At 39.5% G+C, this 9,098-nt stretch overlaps 1 non-coding gene across 1 annotated transcript; it reads left to right on the top strand.

The window, feature by feature from the left end:
- Window positions 1–5,882: 5,882 nt before the first annotated feature.
- TRNAK-CUU lies at window positions 5,883–5,955 on the top strand. Its single transcript has one exon. It is a non-coding gene; the product is annotated as a tRNA-Lys (tRNA).
- The last annotated feature ends 3,143 nt before the right edge of the window (window positions 5,956–9,098 follow it).

The following is a 9,098-nucleotide window of genomic DNA, read 5'->3' as shown; positions in this document are numbered from 1 at the left end:
GGACAGAAGAGCCTTGTGAGCTACAGCCCGTGGGGTCACAAAGAGTCAGGAACAACTAATGCTTTCAGTTTTTCACTTTGTCATGTAATCAACAATGACCCTTTATACTTAGAGCCTAATTACTATTTTTACTTATTACTACTAAAAAGTCATACTCTGGATAAATAGAGAAAAAATTTTTTTAAAAACTACATAAATCTAAAACACAAGTTTTCAAACTAGAGAATTATTGTGACATAAATGTGCTTTTATATGTTATATACAGATGTTTTTGTTTTTATTTTATTATCATTTGTTAGCCCCCATAAATCAAATGGAGAAAATTTTATAAACATCAGAGAAAATCTTTACTCTAATTAGAAAAATAATGTATATTCAGTTTTGAAAATTCTGATGTTTTGTGATGCATTGAGAAAAGAGATGCTAGAATCATGCTGTCTGATAGAGTAGTGACTGTGTTTAGCACTCAGAATATAGTTAGTGCACACTGAAATATACTATATGCATAAAACATTTGCTGGGGTTCTTGTCATGGAAAAACAGAATGTAACATATTAATGTTTTGATGTTGATTACATGTTGAAATGGTAATATTTTGGACATACTGAGTAAAAAATTTATCAAATTAATTACACCTGTTTTTTCTTACTTTTGTAATATAAGTGCAAGAAAAATTTAAATTACATATTTGGCTCAAAGTTTGTTGCACTCTGTTAGAGAATTCATTTTGTTTGTACAAAAAACCCTGAGCTAATTTAAGACACTTTGATATAAAAAAATGATCATATATTCTGATTTACAAAATGTTTGTGGAAGGGTGGTATCCTGGCAGAATGGTGGATAAGTACATGTAGATGTTTTTATAAATATACTGGGTGTTGTGTTGATATGTAACACAAAGGGCTTTGTATCCCTATGCTCCTATTAAGTTGTCTTCCTTCATTAGTTAAGGTGCCATCTGGGACTGACTATGCTTAATCTCAGGGCAGTGATGATCCAGTAGAATCCAGAGAACAAAAGCAAATATTTATTTCTAAGTTTTCAAAGCCTAGACCTTGAGGCATAAATACAAGATTTAGGAGGATACTTTAAGCAGTCTGATTGATTTTTTTCTTATCTCCAAAACTGGATCAAGTTTTTCCTAACTGGGGAAGGGTGGAGAGAAAGAGAGAGGAGAAGAGGATGCTAGAGAGTTTACATAGCATCATATCCTTAAAAGGCCTATGCCCTATATTTCATATAGACCACTAGCCAGGAAGTAGCCAAGGGGTTATAAAAGAATTCACACCCTGGGGACTGAGTCTTATGCAAATAAAGTATCAAGAACCCAGAGTTCTGACTTCAACCCAGCACAGCACTGGAACAAAAATGATTAGATGGTTTTTTTGGGAACATGGCCTTATTTAGCCTCATTATATTTCCAGAAGTCCCAGAAAGTCATGAGAGAGAGCACCTGCATGTTTCCCATACCCTCAAAAAGAGGAGGGAAATAACTGAAAGTGAGTCGATTAAGGAAAGGTTTATGGACAAATGTGAAAGATATCAAAATAGCAACTAGTGTGGGCATAGAACCAAGCACAGCCTGAGATCGTGTGTATCTCAATACATGGAGGAACTAAATCCGGATCCTTTTCTGATCTAAGAACTGACTGCTATTTCAGGAGTTCCTGGAATATACATGCAGCTTGAGGAAAAAAAAGAAAGTAGAAAAACTCTGGGTTAGTTGTGGAACATAAAGGAGGTTTAACTCAAATGTAATCTCAGAGCTTCATATCTTCTATGTGATCAGTGAGGTAGCAAGGATCATGAATCACTTTAAAATTCTGGATGACTTGAGAACATTTTTATTTAGTTTTTATGGGCATGTATTTACTAGTGAAAAAAAAAGTTTTAAATGTCACTTTGGTTTGTCTCCAGGGACCAATCCCATGACTAAAGGCCAATCTTTGGAAAACTTTTAGTAACCTCTCTTTTTTTCTTCTTAAAGAACTCTGGGAGATGGTGAGGGACAGGGAGGCCTGGCTTGCTGCAGCCTATGGGGTCCCAGAAAGTCATGACTTGGTGACTGAACAACAACTCTTTCTTCTTAAACCACTACTTCTCCATATGTACATAAGTCTGCTTTCTTTGAGCATTTTCGATGTCCAAAGCTGATTTTCTCTTTATTTCTTCAATTTTTTGTTGTGAAATATTGAAATAAACAGGAAAGTTGGAGCACTAGTGCAAAAACACTGTATTTCTGCCACATAAATTCAGCGAGTAACCATCTACTACATTTGTTTTATCTTACTCTCTATGGATACACACATTTATTCTGAAATGTTTAAAACATAAATTTTAGACTATTTATTTTCACCCTTAAATTTTTCAAAATGAGGACATTGTGTTACTTAAGTACAATACTAATCACAAACCTATGGAAATTAACAAAATTGACTTATCATTTAATCTTCAGTCCACATTCAAATTTCCCCACTTATGCCATGGATGTGTTTTCTAGTCCTTTTTTCTTCCTAAAGAATTCTATGTTCTTATGTTGTATGTGCTGGTACATCTTTTCAGTTTCTTTTAGAAAGTTCCCTCCATATACCCCTCTTTTTTTAATTACATTTTTTTTTTTAAAAAGCCCAGATCAGTGTTCTCATAAAATGTTCCACATTCTGAATTTATTTAATTGCTTGCTCCTTGTGTAGTTTAATATGTCCCCCCATCTCTTGTATTTCTTCTAAATTGAAATTTAGGTCTAATTGATGAGATTTAGGGTAAATATTTTTGGCAAGGCTACACTGTCAGTGACATTGTGTATTTCATGATGCATCACATCAGGACTGACATACGTCAGGTTCTCCCACCATTTGACCTCGGTAAAGTGGTTACTCTCCACTATACAGATACATTTTCCCATTTGCATTAAGTTATTTGTGGTGTTACTTTAGACACTCTCTAAATACATCCTTACTTTTTTCACCATTTTGATTCTTAGCCAATTGCTTGCCTCAAGGAAATTATATCATCTCCCTGAAGCTTCCTTTCTTCCCATCCATTAATTAAGAACAAACGTGAGATTGTAAAGATTCAGTGAAATAATGTATGTGAAATGGTTTTGGAAATTGCAAAGTATTTTGAAATTGTAAGACATCTTTATTCCTATAAAGAAATATTAATAGTTTCCGATGCTCTGAACAAACTCCTTTTTCAGTGGAAGCCGTGGTGATCTGGTACATGGCTCAGCAACCAGCTTTACAAAAAGAAAAGGCTTGCTTTTTAAATTTTGCCAATTTCTGTGGTGTTAATATTTAAGTCTCTCAGTCGTGTCTGACTCTTTGTGACACCATGAACTGTAGCCTATCAGGCTCCTCAGCCCATGGAATTTTCCAGGCAAGAGTATTGGAGTGGATTGTCATTTCCTCCTCCACGGGATCTTCCTGACCCAGGGATCAAACCCAGGTCTCCTGCATTGCAGGCAGATGCTTTACCGTCTGAGCCACCAGGGAAGCTCAAGGCAGAGGAACCAGAGATCAAATTGCCAACATCCGCTGGACCATCGAAAAAGCAAGAGAATTCCAGAAAAACATCTATTTCTGCTTTATTGACTATGCCAAAGCCTTTGGCTGTGTGGATCACAATAAACTGTAGAAAATTCTTCAAGACATGGGAATACCAGACCTCCTGACCTGCCTCTTGAGAAATCTGTATGCAGGTCAGGAAGCAACAGTTAGAACTGGACATGAAACAACAGACTGGTTCCAAACAGAAAAAGGAGTACGTCAAGGCTGTATATAGTCACCCTACTTATTTAACTTCTATGCAGAGTACATCATGAGAAACGCTGGGCTGGAAGAAGCACAAGTTGGAATCAAGATTGCCAAGAGAAATATCAATAATCTCAGATATGCAGATGACACAACCCTTATGATAGAAAGTGAAGAGGAACTCAAAAGCCTTTTGATGAAAGGGAAAGAGGAGAGTGAAAAAGTTGGCTTAAAGCTCAACAGTCGGAAAACTAAGATCATGGCATCTGGTCCCATCACTTCATGGGAAATAGATGGGGAAACAGTGGAAACAGTGTCAGACTTTATTTTTTGGGGCTCCAAAATCACTGCAAATGGTGATTGCAGCCATGAAATTAAAAGACGCTTACTCCTTGGAAGGAAAGTTATGACCAACCTAGATAGCATATTCAAAAGCAGAGATATTACTTTGCCAACAAAGGTCCGTCTAGTAAAAGCACTGGTTGTTCTTGTGGTCATACATGGATGTGAGAGTTGGACTGTGAAGAAGGCTGAGCGCCGAAGAATTGATGCTTTTGAACTGTGGTGTTGGAGAAGACTCTTGAGAGTCCCTTGGACTGCAAGGAGATCCAACCAGTCCATTCTGAAGGAGACTAGCCCTGGGTGTTCATTGGAAGGACTGATGCTGAGGCTGAAACTCCAATACTTTGGCCACTTCATGCATAGAGTTGACTCATTGGGAAAGACTCTGAAGCTGGGAGGGATTGGGGGCAGGAGGAGAAGGGGACGACAGAGGCTGAGATGGCTGGATGGCATCACTGACTCGATAAACATGAGTTTGAGTGAACTCCGGGAGTTGTTGATGGACAGGGAGGCCTGACATGCTGCGATTCATGAGGTCACAAAGAGTTGGACGCGACTGAGTGACTGCATTGAACTGAACTGAACAGTCCTACTCTGGCCAATTTCAAACCAGCATCTTGATGTCAACCAGACTGCAAACTTCCAGAAAACTTAATGATCAACTCTTTTGAGCTTGAACAGACCAATTTCACCACAACACTGAGAGGATGCTTGTAGGGAAGGGTTGATTTAATAAATACAAATATATCTGATATTTGAGACAATTTTTTGTTGTGGATCTGATTTCAAATTAGGCAGGTGTCCTGTATTTTCTCTGACAACCCTAGGTAAAGGTCATGTTTATGTGGTTATAAAGGTTGTGTATGTGTGTGGAGGTGTAAGTGAGGAGCCTAAAGAGACAGATACTAATCTTCCTCCCCCAATGACTCAACCATACATTCTCTGTATTTATTTGGCTTATTTACATTTTTTTTCTTTGCTTCCGTCAGGGAAATGCTACACCAGAATTTCCTCAGTTTATACGTTGTCTTTTTACTAAGATTTCAGGACAAAAAAAAAAAAAAAAAAGAGAGAGAGAGAGAGACTTTGAGAATTGAGAAGTTTATGTAATAAAATGAGTTATTAAAAAAAAGTGAATTATTTAGCAACTTTCTATCTTGACCAAACTCAATTCTAACCCTTTTCAAAACATACATAAGTAAACAAATGCCAAGCATTATTTAAAAGTTTGGAAATTAGAATTTTCTTTAGAGTATGTAAGAAAATGATTAATAAAAACTTTGGTAGTTTATGATAACTGCCTTATAGCTAGGCTTTGTTGGCATATTTAGGTGATCAATTCTTTTAAAAATGATGCATGTGCAAAATAAGCTGAAGAAATGAGCGGTCTCCAATTGCCACAGTGAGGTAGAATATAGACTGCCCAGCTATTTGTATTAAATATCGTTTTTAAAGATTTTTTGATGTGGATGATTTTGAAAATCTTTACTGAATTTGCTACAGTATTGCTTCTGTTTTATGTTTTGGTCTTTTGGCTACAAGGCCTGTGGGATCTAAGCTCCCTGACTAAGGATCACCGCCTGCATTAGAAGACGAAGTCCCAACCACTGGACTGTCAGGGAAGTCCCTTGTATTAAGTATTATATATTAAAGATATTTACCTTTACAGTACAAAGAATAGGAGGAAAAACACTTTGGTTGTCACTGTATACTTAATATCATATGAAAAATATGCTCTTTCCCTGTCAAAAGAAAATGTGCATTTGACTATATGGTTCAATAAGTCATACCTAGCTAGCCCAGTCAGTAGAGCATGAGACTCTTAATCTCAGGGTCGTGGGTTCGAGCCACACGTTGGGCAACTGTTTTGTTGCCTTGGGCTTCCCTGATAGCTCAGTTGGTAAAGAATCCACCTTCAATGCATTAGAAAGTGAAAGTGAAGTCGCTCATTCATGTCCAACTCTTTGTGATCCCATAGACTGTAGCCTACCAGGCTCCTCAGTCCATGGGATTTTCCAAGCAAGAGTACTGGAGTGGGTTGTCATTTCCTTCTCCAGGGGATCTTCCCAACCCAAGGATTGGACCCGGGTCTTCTGCACTGCAGGCAGACGCTGTACCATCTAAGCCACAGTTCAATTCCTGGCTCGAGAAGATCCGCTGGAGAAAGGATAGCCTACACACTTCCACAAGGGCTTCCCATGTGGTTCAGGTGGTAAAGAATCTGCCTGCAATGTGAGAGACCTGGGATTGATCCCTGGGTTGGGAAGATCCCCTGGAGAAGGGAAAGGTTACCCACTCCAGTATTCTGGCCTAGAGAGTTCCATGGACTGTATAGGCCAGACAAATTTGTTTGCTAGGGCTGCCATTACAAAATAACACAGACTGGGTAGTCTTCACAGGACAAATTTGTTTGCTCACACTTCTGGAGGCTGGAAATCCAAGATCAAAGTGTTGGCAGATCTGGTTTCTCCAGAGGCTTTCCTCCTTGGCTGGCCGATAGCTGCCTTCTCATTTTCTCCATGCATGTCCTTTCCTCTGTGCACTCCCTTCCTGTATTTGTACCCTAAGCATTTCTTATAAGGATACCAGTCACCCTGGATTGCATCCTAAGTCACTTCAGTTGTTTCTCACTTTTTGTGACCCCATGGACTGTTGCCCACTGGGCTCATCTGTCCACAGGATTCTCCAGGCAAGAATATTGGAGTGGGTTCTCATGCCCTTCTCCAAGGGATCTTCCCAACCCAGGGATCAAACCTGTGTCTCTGTGTCTCCTGCATTGGAAGGCAGGTTCTTTACCACTAGCGCCACCTGGGAAGCCCCACGCTGAATTAGGGTCCACCCTAATGGCCTGATTTTAATTTAATCACTTCTTTAAAGACCCCATTTCCAAGTTCAGTTACCTTCTCAGGAGTGGGGCTTAGGATTTCAATATACAAATTTTTTTTTTGGGGGGGGGCACAATTTAGCCCTAAGCAGCATACTTCTCTATAGTTAATTTAAGTTGACATATATATTTCTAATTCTTTCTCACCAGAAAAGTAGTCAGCAGTTCAACACACAAAACCAGATCTTGCACTCTTTTGTCAAAGCCCTTCAATCTACCCATCTTGCTCAAAATACAAAGTCTTTCCTCTATCCTACAAGACTATTCCATCTGCTCTCTTCAACCTCCTCTCTCTCAGAATCTACCTCCCACTACCATATCACTTGGCTCACTACTTCAGTGCCCTCAGCCTCTGTGACAGACCTCCTTCTGTGTTAAATGAATTTTCCTCTCTTTCCTCCCTTCTTTCAATTATTCTTCCTTTAAATATCATCATCTCATGAGAAGATCTCCGCCTGACTTTCTAATATATAGTCCTCTATCTTGAGTGTTTGAGTGTCTCCCGTGGAGGCATGGGTCAGCAATGGCCTGCCATAGGGACAGAGTCTCTGGGTGCAGCAGACCTGAGTCATACAGCATTACCCACCATAGAGGCGCTGAGCAAATGACCCACAAACTGCAGAATGATTATGCCAAAGAAATTCTTGCACTGTTAAGAAAGTCCTAGTACCCACAACAGATTTCCCAACCAGGGGATCCTGAAAAGGGACTGAGAACCCCAAGGGAATTTAATGTTGGAGGCCAGTGGGATTTGATTACAGAATTTCCACAGGATTGGGGGAACAGAATTGTGGAGGGCATAAATAAAACCTTTTGCACACCAGGAGCCAAGAGAAAGGAGCAGTGTCCCCAAAAGACTGAGTCAGACTTGCCTGTGGGTGTCCAGGAGTCTCATGTGGAGGCTTGGGTCAACAGTTTGGCCTCAGGCCAAACAACAGGGACAAAACACAGCCCCAGCATCAAGTGGAAAATTGGATTAAATATTTAATGATCATGGCCCTGCCCATCAGAACAAGACCCAGTTTTCCCCACAGTCAGTCTCTCCCATCAGGAAGCTTCCATAAGCCTCTTATCTTTATTCATCAGAGAGCAGACAGAATGAAAGCCATAATCACAGAAAACTAACCCAACTGATCACATGAACCAAGCCTTGTCTAACTCAATGAAACTATGGGCCATACTATGTAGGGCCACCCAAGACGGAGGTGTCATGGTGGAGAGTTCTGACAAAACATAGTCCACTGGAGAAAGGAATGGTAAACCACTTCAGTATTCTTGCCTTGAGAATCCTGTGAACAGTATGAAAAGGCAAAAAGATATGACACTGAAAGATGAGCTCCCCAGGTCAGTAGGTGGTCAATATGCTACTGGAGAAGAATGGAAAAATAACTCCAGAAACTATGAAGAGATGGAGCCAAAACAAAAACAATGCCCAGTTGTGGATGTGACTGATGATGGAAGTCAAGTCTGATGCTGTAACGAGCAATATTGCATAGGAACCTGGAATGTTAGGTGCATGAATCAAGGTAAATTGGAAGTGGCCAAACAGGAGATGGCAAGAGTGAATATTGACATTTTAGGAATCAGTGAACTAAAATGGACCAGAATGGGCAAATTTAATTCAGATGATCATTATATCTACCACTGTGGGCAAGAATCCCTTAGAACAAATGGAGTAGCCATCATAGACAACAAAAAAGTCTGAAATGCAGTACTTGGATGCAATCTCAAAAATGACACAGAATGATCTCTGGTCATTTCCAAGAAAAACATTCTATATCACAGTAATCCAAGTTTATGACCCAACCACTAATGCTGAAGACACTGAAGTTGAATGGTTCTATGATGACCTACAAGACTTTCTAGAACTAACACCCCAAAAAGATGTCCTTTTCATCATAGGGGACTGAAATACAAAATTAGGAGGTAAAGAGATTCCTGGTGTAATGGGAAAGTTTGGCCTTGAAAGACAAAATGAAGCAAGGCAAAGGCTAACAGAGTTTTGCCAAGAGAATGCACTGGTCATAGCAAACACCCTCTTCCAACAACACAAGAGATGACTCTACACGTGGACCCCACCAGATGGTCAGTATCAAAGTCAGATTGATTATATTCCTTGC

Source organism: Bubalus bubalis, chromosome 23 (genome assembly GCF_019923935.1).
Source record: "Bubalus bubalis isolate 160015118507 breed Murrah chromosome 23, NDDB_SH_1, whole genome shotgun sequence".
Classification (NCBI taxonomy): domain Eukaryota; kingdom Metazoa; phylum Chordata; class Mammalia; order Artiodactyla; family Bovidae; genus Bubalus; species Bubalus bubalis.
The sequence above is the reverse complement of the archived record's forward strand: the minus strand, read 5'-3'. Positions and strand labels throughout refer to the sequence as shown.